The following is an 18,746-nucleotide window of genomic DNA, read 5'->3' as shown; positions in this document are numbered from 1 at the left end:
CGTTTGGACATTTGTGGGGACATTTTGTTGTCGCAGTGCTGGCATTCAGTGTGTATGCATGTGCGGAGAGGACCTAGGCGTGCTCTCTGTGTACGGTAATGTGTATGCAGGCCAGTCCCATGCCGTGAAGAATTCTCCCACTCTGAACATCCCCAGCGAGTGTTCTCAACAACCCTAGGGGGCACCATTCACTTACATGATGAACTAACGGGACACAGTGCACAGCCCGCATAGCCATCAGAGAGGCCCCAGTGGACCAGTCTGTTGACAATGAGCTGGTCTAAACCTAGTTCAGCTTTACCTATAACCACAGAATGTTTTGTGTGGCTTTAATAGACACGAAATTTTCTAGGATCGCACCTCCTGTGATGATGGAGGGGGAGCTTTGCTCTGATTGGTACAGAACCTTACCAAGAATTGTTCACCATTTCAGAAACTGCTGTCCGTGTGGGCACATCACTCCCGGCTCCGTGAGTCACCAGCACCCGCCCCCCACTGAGGCAGGAGGTACCGACAGCTGTCCCATCACGTAGTTTCCTATTCAGGGGTAAGTATTCAATGTGTTCATTGCTGCTGAGTATTTACATATGGAAATACGTATTATTTTATGGTAACTTCCCTTTGATTTCTCCTTTATATTACCGTTAGGTCAATATATTGATTTAAAAAAAAAATTATGTGGCTAGGTTGGTTACATTATCTCTGCTTTCCATCCTGGGAAAGCAAATGGGGTGTGACAAACCTGGTAATAGAAGGAGGCTGGGGTCTGATGGGCCAAGGGCTACGGTCTGGAGAATTCCAGCTTCAACAACTTGGCTGGGAAGCCCCGTCCGGCCACTTCCGTGCCACAGCCCCAACCTGACACCCGCTGTTCTCCCCCCTTCAATGAAGCCCTTTGGGGTCACAGCGTCCCAATAAATATGCGAGCTCCCCAAAGACTTGAGGAGGTCACCATGCATGGCCCTGTCCAGGCCTTGTGGGGACACAGAGAAGGGCATCCACTGAAAACTCATGCAAAGTCCGGAACCCCCCGTCACACAGCTAGAGAGCTGGGTGAACGGAGAGAACGCAGACTCTAGAATAGAGAGTTCACACCACAGTTCACACCAGAGAGTTTCACAGTTCATCAAAGTGAAAAGTGATCAGGAAAAAAAACTAGTGGGAAATCTCTGCAAAAACAACAATGAGGCACCCAAATTCCGAGGCTTTTGAAAAACAAGTTATTGGACATCCAAAGCAAGACAAGCTGAAGACCGGAGAAGAAAATCTGATGTGGGGATATAGTGGTTTCAAAGTGGCATCTGCAGGGGGAGAGGCATGCTTTGTAACCGAAGGCTGGCCACCCAGAGGCAGGGCTCCTAAGTGAGGGGGTGACAGCACAGACAGGTGACCCAGGGGAGCATGGCTCCTCCGGAGGAAGGTGCTGCACTGGTGACGCCCGGAGGAGGACCCACCTTCCTGAAGAGGGCCCCTGGGTCTTAACCCGAAGCAGACAATGGGCTTGGATCTTGGAAGGAAACAAGAAATGCTGGGTCTCCAGTTATTTCTAGGGGTCCCCCACCTGGATGCAACAATCCAGTTATGTTCTTAAGGACAGAAGCAAGAGAAGTGGTTAGGTCAGACACATGCTGCACTGTGGAAAAGAGGGACTTGTGTGTGTGTGTGTGTGTGAGTTGAGAAGAAGTAAAAACAGAACCCAGTGGGGGGGATATAGTGGGTGTCATAATTCCTAAGGTATCACTGGGGTCCAGGCTCAGGCGACCAAGTTCCTATCCTAGCCCCACCACTGGTAGCTGGGTGGTTTTAAGCAAGTTACTTAACCTCTCTGTGCTTCAGTTCTCCCCCAAATGGGGATAACAATATGACTTAACTGGGCTGTGAAAATTAAAAGAGTTAATATAGCACGTGAAAAGGCTTACCATAGTGTGTGGCATATGGCAAGTGCTCAATGCATGTGTGCTGGCGCTGTTATTACTCCTGAGAAAGGGCCACGTCTTATCGGCTCCCACTCCCTTTTTACGGGTTAACCAGTGAAGGATGGCTTTGGGAACAGGAGGGAGGAGAGGGGTGGCCGTGGTGGTGGTGGTGGCAGCACATATGCCCCCCCTAATCTCTCCGGAGAAGCCAAGGTGGGGAGGCCAAGTGCCCTGATCCTGGTCTAAGTCCACTGTTTAGAGTCGTTAGAGCGCTGGAAGTGGAATAAGCTGGGCGGGGGACAAGGAGTGACAGTGTCTCAGTGCAATCTCTCCCCCCTAAAACGTGTTGGTTAGAGAACCTGGCGCTCAGGTGGGATACTCTGGTTTTCTCTCTTGTGCATCTACCATTGCTCGACAGCAATCCTACTAAGAATTCTGAATCCAAACCTGGGTGCAGGAGAAAAGACGCCAAGATCAAAGTGAGAGAGGTTTGCCTGGGCAAGCGTCCACACTGGCTGGAGGGGAAGGAGCTCAGTCAGCTCACAGTGGCCTGGCCTGAGATAGCCGGGGCTCATGGGTGAGGCAAGGTGGGGCAGCCTGCCCCCGAGAGGCGGGCAGCCTGCCTGCTCAGCTCTCCTCCACAAGGCTCACAGCCCTGGGCGCACCACCCCACTTACCCTCTCTGCAAATGGCTTAGAGGGACACCCCAGGGGAATGGTGGGCATCGTAAGCCTTTAGGACAGGCAGGGGTCCTTGGGGTTATAGCGGACACTGTCAGTGCCCACCCCAACCCCTTCCCCTTATCACGACATGGCTGGAAGCCTGTCCTGGCTGCCAGCATTTGCAGCTTTTTTTTTTTTTTCCCCCGAGAGCTTTCTCCGACCACCGGTGCATCTTGGAAGCAGTCCTTCACCAGTGACCTACGGGTCGTTGTAGGACTAGCCTCGCTGCTTCACCCCGTGGATGGGATGGCTCTGAGATATACCTTCCAGGTTGTCCCGGAGAGTTCTACCATGGGAGTGAGCTTCAGGGACCCACAGGGCTAACTCATTTAATAACCTACCCCTTCTCAGTTTCCCTGCCCTTTCTTTTTTTTTTTTCTTTTTTCTTTTTTTTTAAAAATATTTTATTGATTTTTCTTACAGAGAGGAAGGGTGAGAGATAAAGAGCTAGAAACGTTGATGAGAGAGAAACATCAACCAGCTGCCTCCTGCACACCCCTTACTGGGGATGTGCCCGCAACCAATGTATATGCCCTTGACCGGAATTGAACCTGGGACGCTCTATCGCTGAGCCAAACTGGTTTCAGCTCCCTGCCCTTTCTGATTCACTTCCCCTCTCCTGGGGTCACCACCTGCCCAAACCCTCCTCTCACCAGTGTCTGCCTCTCCACACCAGCACAGAGGTGATCTGGCTGAGCCACTTCGTCCGGCTGAGGCGAGGTAATTGCTGGAACACGCTTGTCCACAGGCGCGGGGTGGAGCAGGTGCCCACCTAGCAGGGCCCATACATGGCCCAGAAGGAGTCAGAACGTTTGCATCATTAGCGAGAAGGCCCCTCCGCCCTCGCCGGGGAAATCTTGTGGCTCTGTGATGAGACCTCCCTCCGGCTTCTCCCTCACCAGCCGTCTGTTCCTAATAACCCCACCCAAGCACCCGGGCCTCTCTGACTTGATAGTGCAGGACGCTGTCACTGGAAATTAATTGCAACTAATTAAAAATGATCCGGTTAGGACAATTGCACAATGGCGCTCCGGAGACCGCTTCATTCCCTGAGGTTTGGTGGCGTTTGCGGCGGCTGCAGCCCCCCGGTCGGCCGGACGGGGCCATACATCATCGTGTCATTTTACATTGTTATTCCTCTGAAAGCAGCAATTTAAAGGAGTCTCAGATGAACCTTGAGCAACTTTGCACTAAAAAGAAAAATGTTACTGTCCAAGATCTGTAAAAGGTAACATATAGGCTCAAAGAAGCCGCTTGACGTGAAAAGCGGCCTCAAGTTTGGGCCGAGATTTGCATATAATATACGATGCCGCGGTGAAAGGGCCCACGGAGCGCGCACCGGCTGCAGAGCATCGATCCTCAGCCCCTTTGTGCAAACTGGGTCACCGACGGCTCCTGGTTATTATTTTATCCCCGCCATTCCTCATGCAGGTGACAGGGCGGCATCTGGCCCCCTGGATTCCAGGGCTGCCATCCCTGCCCCTCATTGAGTGGAAGATCCGAGGTCCTGCCCGACTCAGATGCTGAAAGTGTTTGCCAAGTCCCAAGTTGGCCTTGCCGGTTTCCGAGCTAATCCCAGGAGTGGCGTCCTATTAGGACCAGAGGCCCTCTCCCGACTTAGAAAAGGCCCGCTAGGCCCGGAGCGGAGGCAGTGAGCCCTGCCGAGCCGCTGAGCAGCCGCCACACCTCATTTCAAGGGAGCCAGACACCTCGAATGAATTTTGGTCCTATGTCCTTGGGCTATACATCTCTCCAGTCAGGCCACCTGCTGCCCCATCTTGCTTCTGTGGTCTCCACAGCACCCTCTGACCCTCTCCACATCAACAGAGCAGGGGAGAAGCAGGCATGAGGCCAGAAAGGGGTATGTCAGAAAAGCACCTTCCAAAAATAGTTTTCTAATGTTCAGGCTCATGCAGCAATTAAAAAAAAGGTAACCTTCAAGGGTAGCAACAAAAATAAGACACCTCAGCAAAACAGAAAAAGGAAAAAGTTCAAAAATTAAAAATCAAGGTCTTCAAAAAGAAAGGTCTAGGAGTTATATAAAAGACTATGCAGATAAGACAAAAGGAAAACATAGCAAGCAGATACACACACAGAGTTTTATGAGACTGCTGAAATTTGGCTCTGGGCTTCCAGGCAGTCGAAGCAAAAAAGAAAATAAGGAACATGGTGAATTACAAATGTTGCATTGTCCTTAAAGGAAAAGCAGGCCAACCCTTCAGAAGAAACAAGATTTAAAAATATATATATATTTTATTGATTTTTTTTACAGAGAGGAAGGGAGAGGAAGAGAGAGTTAGAAACATCGATGAAAGAGAAACATCAATCAGCTGCCTCCTGCACACCCCCTACTGGGGATGTGCCTGCAACCAAGGTACATGCCCTTGACCAGAATCGAACCTGGGATCCTTGAGTTCACAGGCCGATGCTCTATCCACTGAGCCACACCGGTTAGGGCAGAAACAAGACTTTTTTGCACGGACCTCCTGTGGGCCATGCAGTAGTTGACATCCTCAAAGACACCCTCAGGGCTAGGGACGAGGCCTGTGAAGGCACCTGTTTGGGAGATCCAGGAAAGGTGGGTTAAATACTATGCAGTTCCTGGATGGGATAAGACCTAGATGCTAGAAGGATGAAAGGACTAAGCCCAACCTCATTTCCAAGTTATTCTCTCTGCCAAGTGTTTCTCTCAGCTCTGCTTTTATTTTAGAGAGTGGGCAGCAGACAGCTTGAGGCTCTTGTTTCTGACAAAGATCTGAAATGCAGGTGTTGCATGTGGCTGAGAACTGCATTGAGACATCTGTACAGTGGAATACCACACAGTCATCAACAGGGACAAGGGAGATGGTACGTGCTCTTAGGAAAAGTTGTGGAAGACGTTAGTAGGTGAAGAAAGCAAGCTGCAGAACAGTCCATACTGTAATGTCCTGCTTGGATTAAAAAAAAAAAATTAAATAACAAAACAAAACATGGTTATAGATATTTTCTGGAAGGATGCATAAGAAATTGGTGAGCCCTGGCCAGGTAGCTCAGTTGGTTAGAGCGTTGTCCCATATGCCAGGGTTGTAGTTTTGATCCCCGATTGGGGCACATACGGAAGGCAGCCCATCGATGTCTCTCTCCCTTTCTCTCTCTCTCTCTCTCTCTTAAGAAAAGCAATAAAAATATATTCTTGGTGAGGATTTTTTTTAATAAAAATATATTTTATTGATTTTTTTTACAGAGAGGAAGGGAGAGAGATAGAGAGCTAGAAACATCGATGAGAGAGAAACATCTACCAGCTGCCTCTTGCACACCCCCTACCGGGGATGTGCCCGCAACCAATGTACATGCCCTTGAGCGGAATCGAACCTGGGACCCTTCAGTCCGCAGACCGAAGCTCCACCACTGAGCCAAACCGGTTTTGGCTTGGTGAGGATTTTTAAAAAACCAACCAATAAATGCTTAAACGAGTGGAACAACAAATCGATGTTTCTCTTTAAAAAAAGGAAAGAAATTGGTGACAGTGTTGAACATTGGGAGACAGATTTTTATAGTTTACCTAAGCCCTCCTTGCTATAATTTTGTATTCTTTTCACATTTTAAAAATCATTTAAAAATTAATCAAGAAAATAACACAGTTTTGTTACAAAGAATGAAGCTGAACAGTATTATTGAAAAAGTAAGACGTGAAGAGAAAGTCTGTATAAATACAGACCTCGTGTCTAACGAGGGTTATCTTGGGGTATGTGTGTAAGATTATAGCAGACTAACTTTCTAGATTAATCATTTTTGTAACATTTCTATAATAAGTAGGTATTACTGTCATAATAATAATAATAATTTTAAAAACAACATTTTAAGTCAATCTGGAGACTGTCAGGTTGACTGCCTTTTATGAAAATTAAGAAGCCTAATCAAGACTTAATCCAAACAAATGGCCACCCTCCCTCTGCAGGGCAGCGGGCCAGAGAGAATCTGCAAGCAAGACAAGAATTGCTCCTAAGGAAACATTCCGCTTGTCTATTCTGGCTCACGAATGAATGAAGGATCTTGGCATTCACATCCTGGCCTCACAGAGCACTGATGCTCATCAGGGGAGGTCTTGAGGCACTATCCAGAGGCCCGTGTGCTTTATTAAAAAAAAAAAAAAGCATATTTAAAAATTGCTGTTGTTTTACAGTAACATACTTGAAGTGTTCATTCATTATTAATAATTCTGGCTATTCCCTTCTCTTTTTCTCACCCCAACCCTCCGCCCCTTCATGCTAGCTGTTCGGTGTTGCATGCCTTGGGGAAGAGATGGGATGGCAGAAAGAGAAAAAGAGAAGGGCTCATCCTGGCTTTTACTATCAAAAGATTAGGGGAAAGAACCCAGGGAAAGAAAAGCCAATGGTCAGAGAGAACATGTCACTCCCAAGGCAGGAAAATGGGATGTGGGAGGATCAGAGGTGGTGCTGACAGGGTTGGGGGCACCCAGGGAACTCAGAGCTTCCACTTTGAGAAGCTGAATCCGCTCCATGTATTTTTATGAAGTGAATGAATGGACATATTCGTATGCTTTATAGGCAGGTGAGACTGAACAGAGCAAATCTACTGGTGACCCCAATGGAAAACTGATGACAGCCCATGAGAAAGGAGGGACAAAAGGCCCCATGGGTGGCTAGAATCCGTAACATTCCCTGCGAGGCAAGGAAGTACCTAGGCTGCCCCCGCCACCCAGCCAGGGAGCTGTTGAGGGCAGGAGCTTTCTGCCTAGTATTAGCAGAGTGCCCAGCTTAGGCCCTGGCATGTGCAGGTACTCACCTGATGTTTTCTGAATGTGCAATGCGCCAAGGTGCAGAGAGAGGAGGGGAAGTGGCCTACGCCTTCGGGCACAGGCATCTTCAGGAGATGCTGACATATTCATCGGCCTCCTGTCTCAGCCCTTGGCATTGGCCAGTGTTTCCCAAAGTGTGTCCTGTAGAACCCCAGCACTAACAGGTATTAAGTGGAAAACAATGTCTGTGGTTCTGTGGCCAAATAAGTTGGGGAAATTCGGGGTTAACTAAAGTTAAACGAGTTTCCCGAATTCAGAACTCTTAAGAGCCTTTCATTTGTGAATATAAATTCTCCAAGAGAGGTCATATGTTTTGAAAACGTTGACAGGAAGCCCATTTTCCAAGGAGAACAAGGGTTGCACAGAGTGCTCTTTGGGAGACACTGGCACGACCCAACACCTATCAGAAGTGGAAGAGCTTTGGGGGAAAATCTGGCATCATATTCCTTCTTCCTAGAAGAGGCATGAGAGGGGAAGACCAGAGAGGGAAAGGATGGACTGCAGGAAACACAGCATATCAGTGTTGGGGCGTGAGCTAGAATCCAGCCATATCCGGCTTCTGGACACTTGCTGCTTTCAGTCTGTGGGGGTCTGAACCCTGGTGTGTCAGGCCCACTTTGCTCACTTGCTCTCTCAGCATCACAGAAACTTTGAACAGGAAAACCCTTGCATTGGGGATGGCCTGAGGGATAGACTAGCTACTTGACATGCGCATCTGGGTTGCTATGATGAACCTGAGAAAGGCTAGGGCCGCGTTCGGCAAACCGTGGTTCTCAAGCCACATTCAGCTCTTTGGCCCCTTGAGTGTGGCTCTTCCACAAAATACCATGGCCTGGGTGAGTCTATTTTGAAGAAATGGCGTTAGAAGAAGTTTAAGTTTAAAAAATTTGGCTCTCAGAAGAAATTTCAATTGTTGTACTGTTGCTATTTGGCTCTGCTGACTAATGAGTTTGCTGACCACTGGGCTAGGGCATACTGAAGAGTAGATATGTATCCACATGGAATCCTCACACATCCTGTAGGCTGCCCACATCTGAAGCCCACATCATCTTCACAAACACGACCAGCCTGGAAGAAAAGGGAACTAAGTCAGCCATTCCTCACAGAGTAATTGGAACAATTTTATATAAAAAAAGAAATTGTTCATTTTGTAAAATAAAATTGACCCCCAAAACAGAAAACAACAATAACAACAACAAGAACAGGAAAGCCCTTAGAAATGTGGATCCCACTCCTGGCCTTACTTCCTGTTTCTGGCCCCAGCTTCCTGCCAGGACCCAACTCTGGGCTTGTAACCTCTCACCTGCCCCTCCCTCCCTGCCCCCTCTGCCCTTCCTGGCATAGGTGTTCCTGCCCCAAACCCTGGTTTTCAAACTGTGGTGTGGGGACCAGCAATATCAGTGCCGCCTGAGTATTGGCTAGAATTGGCTGGCCTCACCTCAGACCTCCTGATTAAGAAACTCGGGCGGGGGTGGGGTGGGGGTGGGGTCAGGATTCTGTGGTCTAACAGCCACCAGGAGCTTTTGACTCTCGCTATTTATGAACCATGGCCTGAAACCTTACCAACTCTGACAAGCCGCTCCAGGGCAAGGCCTCTCCCTGGCCCTCCAGGTCCCCAGTGAGCAGAGCAGGCAACCTCAGTCAGAATCCTGGAAAAGCCCTGACACAAAATCTTTAGAGACTCTGATCGCTCAGTGGGTTCCAACCACTTGAACTTGGTGCCACCTAAACCCTGAAGTTAATTTACCCTGCACTGTTTGATTAGTCGGTCTAATCGATAGATGCAATTTTACAAAACAGACCTGGGCTGGGGAGTTTCTCAGGCTCCTGTGGTACCTATCAAATCCCCCCCCCCCCCCCGGGGCCTCTGAAAGAAATCACTGCAGGAGGAGGGCTCTAGGAGCGTTGCTTTGGGGAATCTGAAAAGTCTCCGAGTCTTTCCTTCATCCACAGAAACCAAGGTGGGGTCTTTTCAGGGCATCAACAGAAGTGCTTCGAGTTTAATAGCTTGATTCTGGTACTTTTTCCTCCCAAATCCGTCCGCTTGGTGGGTTCTATCCAGGTGGATGTGGGCACCATTTAGTGGGAACCTCATGGTCGCTGCACCGAGTAATTGCTGGGCACGATGCAATGCAAGGTCTGCCTGGCCCGAGGTGGTGGTCCTTGGAGCCCCGTGCTCTTCATTCAGAAGAAAGGTAACCCACACCCTTTTCCAGCCCTCCAGCACGGCTGGCTCTAATGGATAGATGCAAATGTGCCCATGGGAAGGCTGGCTGGGGTAAGGTGGGTTGCTATCTCTTATCACTGAGCAAGGCAGCCCTGAGAGTCTCCATGTGATACCTGCTGTCATAGTTCTGGCTCACGCTGCTGCTGCTTCTTCTTCTTCTTCTTCTTCTTCTTCTTCTTCTTCTGATATTTTTATTCATTTCAGAGAGAAAGGGAGAAGGAGAGAGAGAGAGAGAGAGAGAGAGAGAGAGAGAGAGAGAGAGAGAGAGAGACATCAACGATGAGAGAGAATTATGGATCAGCTGCCTCCTGCACACCCTACAACTGGGGATCGAGCCCACAACTCAGGCATGTGCCCTGACCGGGAATCAAACTGTGCCCTCCTAGATCATAGGCCCACACTCAACCACCGAGCCACACTGGCTGGGCTTCCACTGCTTCTGTGTTCCTGGGTGAGGGTGTAGATAATTTGGGCACCCACCTACTCACTCACTCACTCACTCACTCACCCACCTACTCACTCACTCACCCACCTACTCACTCACTCACTCACCCACCTACTCACTCACTCACCCACCTACTCACTCACTCACCCACTCACTCAGCGAGGGTGGCAGTGCTGGCTGCTATGGCAGCCCTCCATCCATCCTCGTCATTCAGGGGCCTCTGAAAGTATGCCTGTCAATATAATGCACGGCCTGTTGAGGGGAAGTGACAGTTTGAATAGTGGACACTTTTCCAGGAGCATTCATCCCAGGTCAGCCTCATGATAAATAAATGCATTTGCCGTTTGAAGTCAGCAGGCAGGATACAATGACCAAAATGCAAGCACAGATGCACATACCATAAGGCTGAGTTGACGGGGTGGAGGTGGGAGTGAGGGGGAGGGGGAGAGGAAAGGCTCAGCCAGCAGATTTGGGGAGAATTTATTCCCCTTCTCCCTGGCACCTCTAGGGAAAACAGAAAGCAAAAGATGCTGCAATTTCTCTTCATCCCTGAATTACAAGAAAGTTCCTTCTTCCTATCACCCCCTCGGCTCCTCACCTGTCCCCCCACCTGCCCCCAAATACCCCAGTCCCAATCTTAATTACCCCTAATAGTGTCCTAAACAAAAATATTTATAAGGCTTCCTGCGTTTGTCTCCCCATTCCTATTAATAAAGTCTGGGAATGTAGGGAAGAAATATGGGTGGGTGACAAGATTTTTAATGGCGCCTCACCTTAAATGCATTTTAAAATATGTAAATCAATAAAAAATTATTTGTAATAGCAGCCTAAGAGTGCTGGTTAGCCTGGCACAGAGTGAAATGCATGCTACAAGCCCTATTACCATACATCCTGGGAGCTGTAGTTAGGATTAATCTGTCAAAGGGGATGGTTTAGTGTTGATGAATATGACATGTGACCATTAACGATGTTGATTTTATCTCCCGAGATTAGCATGATTTACTTCGGATGGATAATAATGTCATTTGCTTGATGCAGTAGATCTGTTTACGAGCTGATTAAATTGTAAGGCCTTGCCTCATTTCATGCTATTTGGTTTACAGCTTCATTACCACAATCACAAAAGCTGGGGAAATGTCCCACATTCCATGTCACAATAAATCACTGCTTCACAGTGCTGGGATGGATTTTAGCAGTTCTGCCCAGCGAGGACCATCTTGGCTCCCCACTAATCTGTGATCCAGAATACATTAGGGGGATCTTGGGGAACACTGCAACGAGAGGGGGCAGGAATCCTCTCGGATCTATTAATTGAGATTAAGGAAGTCCTTGAGTAATTAGCTGTAACAAATTGCCTTATTATTTAGACAGTGAAGTCTCTGTTTTTGTTGCAGGGATGATTACCATAAATACGAAGGAAAGTGACGCTCAAGGAACCAGGGGGAAGCTGGGAAGCACATTTTATTTTCGCCCCATTATCTTGTGCTCTGGGGCGGGGGCAATCTGAATTCAATGCAGGTAGGAGACCTGTGCAGGGGGTCTTCAACCCTGCCATGATCCTGCAAAGGGGCGTGGCGGGGAGTGGGCACCACACACCACAACATGGCACTGGCCATGCAGTGCCTCTAGGTGGGGTGTGGCTGAAGTGAAAGGAAGAAAGGAGAGCTCCTGGCACCTGGGTCAGAAGAGAGGTGTGTAAACCACAGGCCTGTGCCAACTCTGTGCCCAGGCTGAGCTGGCAGTGTGATTCTCTTCTCCGTGCATGGGGGGAGAAGGAGGGCAAGCTGAGATGGAGAAGACAGGCCTCCCAGCCCTCAAAAATCAGGGGAGACAGAAAACACAGGCCCGAAATGACTGTTTCTGAGAACACCTAGGAGGTTTTGAATGTTTGGTACCTGCCAGGTCCTGTTCTCACCACTGACGCAACCCTGTGAAGTTGGCATTCTTATTCTCATCCCCTGTTGGAGATGAGGAAACGGAGACCAAGGTCACAGAAGCAGCCAGGGACACCGTTGAAATTTGAAGGCCGGCAATGGGGCCCAGATCTTAGCACAGTGCCTATATGCTGAGCTTTCCATTTGGCTCAAAGGTAAAGCCATGTCAGTAAAGGCACAAGGAGGGGGAATTCCCAAGACCTTTGGTTCTTACTCCGGAATGGAAGGCTGTGACAATGCAGGGGCCTGTCTGAAAAGAATTTAGGGTCAACAGTCATCAGGAGCTTCAGAGATCAGGCTTTGAATGGGAACTTTAGTAAGAATTTGCGATGAGCTGTACAAGGGAAGATAGAAGACCATATTTCCTCCAGGCCAGGCCTGTGGAAATAGAAAGCAATGATTTTAAAGGATAAAGGCGACCTTTCTCTGCTTCTCAGCTCAGCATCTCCCTAGGACATCAATGGGAACAGGGGAGAAATTGTTGCCCTCTGAAAGTTCTGCAGAGGAGGCAACTCCAAAATTCCAAGACTCAGTGCAATTTCACCTTTGAACTTGAGATGTGGCCTGCAAGTCTCTGCATCCCTTACTCAGAACTCATCACTGTGTCCTTATAGCAGAGACTACTACTGGCCTCCATCTCCATTTTTCTGTTTTTCCTGGATTGGAACCCTGACTTGTAATTGATTTTAATAAAACAAAGACTACATTTCCCAGCCTCCCTTGATGCTATGTGGGTCATGTAATTAATATGGTAGCCATTTATTGAGCACCTACTCTGAGCCAAGTGCTGTGCTAAGCATTGGTTGGGATAAAGATTTTAAGGTGCAAACCCTGTCCTTAGCCAGCCAGGCTGTTGGTTTGTCCATCAATCTTTGATTTGGTACTTAATTGATCTATCAGTCAATAAACATTCTAGCTATTTGATCAATAGCCAGACCTTTGCGTTGGCAGGCATTGGCATAGTATTGAACTCTCAGGGTACATAGGTGGGGGTCCCTTGCCCGTTGTCCCAGCATGTGTAGAATTTGATGCCAGGCATAGGGATTTATTCCCCAAGAAACCAACATACTCTTATCTTACAGCATACACAAAAAAAAATTAACTAAAGACTTAAACGTAAGACCTGATGAAGTAAAACTCTTTGAAGAAAACATAAGGAAAAAGCTCCTTGACATTGGTCTTGGCAATGAATTTTTTGAATATGATACCAAAAGCATAGGCAACAAGAGCAAAAATAGACAAATGGGGTTACATGAAACTAAAAAATTTTTTTCCAGCAAAGGAAACAATAGAAAAAAAAATGAATATATAGTTTGCAAATATATTTTATAGGATTGAAGAAAATATTTTCAACCATTTATCAAATAATGGGTTAATATCCAAAATATATAAAGAGCTCATGCAACTTAATAGTGAAAAACCAGATTAACCATTTAAAAATGAACAAAGGATCTGAACAGAAATTTTCCCAAAGAAGATATACAAATGTCCAACATGTACATATACATTAGTGTACAACATCACTAATCATCAGGGAAATGAAATCCACATTGAGATAGCACTTCACAATTGCTAAGATCCTATATAATAAAAGGCTAATATGTAAATAGACTGAATGGTGGATCCACGGTCACTATGATGTGCACTGACCACCAGGGGGCAGACACTCAATGCAGGGCTGCCCCCTGGTGGTCAGTGCGCTCCCATAGCAGGAGCACTGCTCAACCAGAAGCTGGGTTCACAGCTACCGTGTTTTCCGGAAAATAAGACATCCTCCAAAAATAAGACCTAGCGCATGGAAAGATAAGACATCCCCTGAAACTAAGACCTAGCGCAACTTTGGGAGAAAAAATTAATATAAGACACTGTCTTATTTTCGGGGAAACAGGGTAGCAAGCATAGGGGTGGTGGAGGGAGCCTCTCCTGCTTCCACGGAGTCAGACATTCCCCAAGGGCTCCCAGACTGTGAGAGGGTGCAGGCTGGGCTGAGGGCCTCCCCTCCACCCTGAGTGCACAAATTTCATGCACTGGGCCTATAGTGGTATTAAAAAAAAGATGAGGTAATAAGTGTTGGTGAGGATGTAGAAAAAAGAGAAATCTTGTACACTTTTTCTGGGAATGTAAATTGGTATAGCCATTATGGAAATCAGTATGGAAGTTCCTAAAAAAAAATTAAAAATAGAACTATCATATGATTCAGCAATCCTACTTCTGGCTATATTTCCAAAGGAAATAAAATCTGTATCTCTAAAAGATATCTGCACTCCCATGTTTATTGCAGCATTATTCATAATGGCCAAAATATGGAATCAACCTACATGTTCATGGATGGATGAATGGCTAAACAAAATGTAATACACACAAGACACACACACACACACACACACACACACACACACACACACATACACATGCAAATTCTGCCATTTGCAACAACATGGATAAAACTGGAGGATATTATTCTAGTGAAATAAGCCAAACATGGAAGGACAAATACTACATGATACTCCCCATGTAATAAATCTAAAATAGTTAACCCATAGAAACAAAAAGCAGAATGGTGGTTGCTAGGGATAGGGAGTCGGGGGAATAGGACATGTTGGTCAAAGGGTACAAATGAAATTAAAAGATGAATAAGTATGGGGATCTAATGTGCAGCATGGTGATTATAGTCAACCATACTGTAGTGTATACTACTTGAAATTTGCTAAGAGAGTAGATCTTAAGTGTTACACACACACACACACACACACACACACACACAAAACTATGTGAGGTGATGGGCATGTTAATTAACTTGACTGTGGTAACTATTTCACAGTGTGCCCCAATCATGCCTCTGGTTGTGTAGTTGTGTCAACTCCCCTCCAATGTCCCCCCTACTCACTGCCTTGTTGGGGGCTCTTGGCTATTGTCCTCCCAGGTTGTGGTGCCTCCAATCACCTCCCCATCCCCTATTCCCTGGTTCTGCCTCTTGATCGCAGAGGCTTCCTTTATGACCATCATCTTTCCAAGTCTGACATGTGTTCCTTATGCAGATATTCAAGGGAAATGGTTATATTAAAGGGAACACAGAGACCTTTCTATGCCTTGCAGTCAGAGACCCTGTGCTCTCCTTCCAACTCTCTGCCACCAGATTACCCTCTTGACCCTTTGGGATGGAGGGAAAGAAGGGATGCAGTTGTAAGGGTAAGCAGAGACCCCAGGATCCGATTTTCCTTCTCGCTCTCTTTTCTAGTCCCGGTCCTTCACCAAGTCCAGCCCATTCTATCTCCTTGATGTTTCTTGGAACTGTCCTGGCTTTGCCTTTCTTGAAGCCTTTCCCTTGCTTCTAGCTCTCACCACCTGACCTCTGAATTGGTCTTTTAATCTCCAGTCTCTCATTGCTCCATCCCTAAAGATACTGTTTCTTTTTTCTATTTAAAAATATTTTAAATTGAATTTAGAGAGACAGGAGGTAGATGGGAGGGAAGAGAAACAATGTAAAATGAAACATCATTCAGCTGCCTCCTGCATACCCATTATGGGATCGAGCTCACAACCGGGCATGTGCCCTAGCCAGGAACTGAACTGGCAACCTTTCAGTGCATTAGACAATGTGCAACCAGCTGAGTCACACTGGCCATGGATTTTTAAAAAAAATAAATCTTCACCTGAGAATATGTTTTTATTGATTTGAGAGAGAGGAAAGAAGAGAGAGAGAGAGAGAGAGAGAGAGAGAGAGAGAGAGAGAGAGAGAGAGAGAGAGAGAGAGAGAGAGAGAGAGAGAGATGGGAGAGAAACATCTATCAGTTGCCTCCCCTACACGTCCTGACCAGTGATTGAACCCAAAAAACTAAGTATGTGCCCTGACCGGGAACTGAACCAGCCACTTTTTGGTGCTCCAACTAATTGAGCCACCCAGCCAGAGCCCTAATGGTGCTCTTCTGCTCAAAGATCTCTGATAGCTCACCATTGCTTATCAAAGAATAGGAGACCATCTGTTCCCACTGCATTCCCACCTACTTCCTCTGCTACAGCCACATCCTACCCAACATCCTCATGGGCCTGCTGGTCCCTCCTCTTGGTTTTCCCAAATCCCTATTCTCCACCCTTCAAATGTCTATTCATTGTCCAATCCCAGATCAAGTGTTGCCTCCTCCCTGATGCCAGTCCAGGAGGATTTCCACAACCTTCTATGGGAATTCATCCTGTGCCTCCACTGATTACAGCCCCATCACAGCCCACCTTAATGCAGCAGTCATTTCTCTGACCCACTAGTCTGCACAGTAAGCTTTTTGAGGACAGATATCATGACCTGGCCATCTTTTCCCTACCTCCACACCTAAGAGAATGCTATGTATACAGGAGGTGCTCATTACATGCCTGCCAGCTGAACACTCACTCTCCATGGCTAGAGGCTGACAACTCTGGGCAGTGGTCTCACCACAGGTGACCCAGGTTGTCTTCTTTCTCACCTTGGGGACTTTCCAAGGTGACCCCAAAGGAGGCAAGAGGGATCGGTCTTCCCATACCTCCCTGGGGGCTGGTGAAGGAGCAGCCATGGGCATTCTGTCAGCTCTTCGAGCAGTACCTGTGAATCGACATAGACAGGTTTTGTGGGTGTGGGCATTGGAATGGGATAGCTCTGGCCTTGAATTCAGCCCACGCTTGTTAGCTGTGTGACTTCAGGCATGTTCCCTAACCTCTTTGGGTCTCAGTTTTCTCTTTTATAGCATACGATTAATATAGTACTTATCTTCTAGAGCTCTTGTAGGGATTAAAAATCATATAAAAATATAAAACTCTTGGCACAAGGAAAATGTTCACTAAATGGTAATAATAATAATAATCCAATTTCTTTCCTGTGGCCTGAGACTCTGCCTAGTGAGATGACACCAGGGCAGGCTCCACATGAAGGCTGGCCCACTGGAATTTGTACTGTGGGGTGGGGCTTCTCTCTGTCACAAAGGTCAGAGAAAGTGTATTGTCACAGAAGGTGGAGGATAAGGAGTAGGGCTGGTACCTAGTGGTGCAGGAGGGAGGGGCCAGCTGCCTGTAGCTAACCCCACAGGAACAGGGATAAAGTAGATCTGGGTAGCATCAATAGCCAATGGTCCAATGTTGGGAGTACAGAACTGGGCAGGGTGCAGATGAACAGTCTGCTGTGTTGTAAAGTATCTGGACCTGTGTGGTAGAAGGGGTCCAGGCCCACAGATGACCAGACTTGGGTTCTAAGAGAGGGAAGCGCTGAGGGCATCTGGAATATGACCTGTAGATAATGGAGTCAAAGAAGGAAGCTGTACTCTCTATAAATACCCGCCCCCTCCACACACAAACACACACTAAGCCTGGGGGCAGCAGATCATATCCAAATCCTCCTCACTGGCAGGTAGGGCAGTGGTCCTACTTCACACTGATTCAGTGGCTGGACCTGTAGGCTACAACCATTTGAGTGGAACTAGCATTAGTGGGTCCAGTGGTGTGCTGGTAAATTCTTTCTACACAGCTCTCTGGCGCGAGGGTGAAGGGTGTGGGGGAGGGGAGCCTTTGCTTGTAGTGTTTGCCAATGGCTGTGGTGTAAATAACTCCCATGATGGCTGATTTCAACCTATCAGTAAAATGCCACAGAATGAGGAGTGGGAAAGGGATATGCACAACTGGCTCTTGGGAGCCTGTATGAGCTGATGATAGCACACTACTGAGCGGGGCTGACACCTGCATTTGGGGAGAAAGGCAGACGTGTGTGATTTTAGTGTACAGAGAGGTAAAGGCCGCTGCGCAGTGATGAGAACACAGAGAATAATGGCCTTGGAGTCTAACAGCGTATCATAGAATCACACCTCTGCCACTTCCTAGTTGTGTGACCTCGGGCAAATCACTTCACCTCCCCGTGCCTCAGTTTCTTCATCTATAAAGTGGGGCTAATGAACAGTGCCCTCATCATAAAGTTATTGTGATGGTTGCACTGGCTAATACTGGATTGTGGTAGGTTGCTATTTATTAGCGTAAATGGCACAGAATAGTTGGAACGCTGCCTTGGTCAGAACAATTTCAGAAAGGAAACCCCAGAATCCCCAGGGCATTTCCCAGGGGCATGCTCTTTTTATAGCTGAAGCTGGGATTTTCTTTAAGATCAAAGATTTAAAATCTGCAGATCCATGCCCTACTTGAAATTATTTTTCCAAAGTTGAGTAGTGGACATATTTTATAAAGAGGGTCTATCACTTTTATCAAATTCTCAAAGAAACAAACAAAAAGACTGTGGTTTTTTTCCTCAACCCACAAAAGGCTTAAGAAATAGTGACGTGGAATGTGTAGAATTCCCCCAGCACAGGAGTTATCTCTGGAGGATGTGAGGGAGAGATGCTTGTAAAGTGTGTGAAAGAAAAATGGCAGATGCAGAGAGACAAAGGTACGCTCAGAACTCCAAAATGTCCCTTGTTGAGACCTGGAGATGAGGAAGCTTCTAGCAATAGGACAACCGAAGCATTCCCACTTGCTAGTCCCTGTTTCTGCTTTCTCTTTACCCTTCCCAGTTCTAGGAATCTCCTCTTCCTTTCTCCAGGTTCCGTAATCCCTGTCCACACCTCTGGACCCAACCTAGGTGTGTCCAAGGGCCATCCCTATGTCGGTGTATGGATCCACAGGTTTGCGCTGTGTGGGTGTATGGATTCATGATTGAAACTCACTCAGATGTTGCTAAGATTCAGTGGTTCTGTTTG

Source organism: Pipistrellus hanaki, assembly GCF_964339955.1.
Source record: "Pipistrellus hanaki genome assembly, chromosome: 14".
NCBI classification, from domain to species: domain Eukaryota; kingdom Metazoa; phylum Chordata; class Mammalia; order Chiroptera; family Vespertilionidae; genus Pipistrellus; species Pipistrellus hanaki.
Note: the sequence above shows the minus strand (reverse complement) of the source record.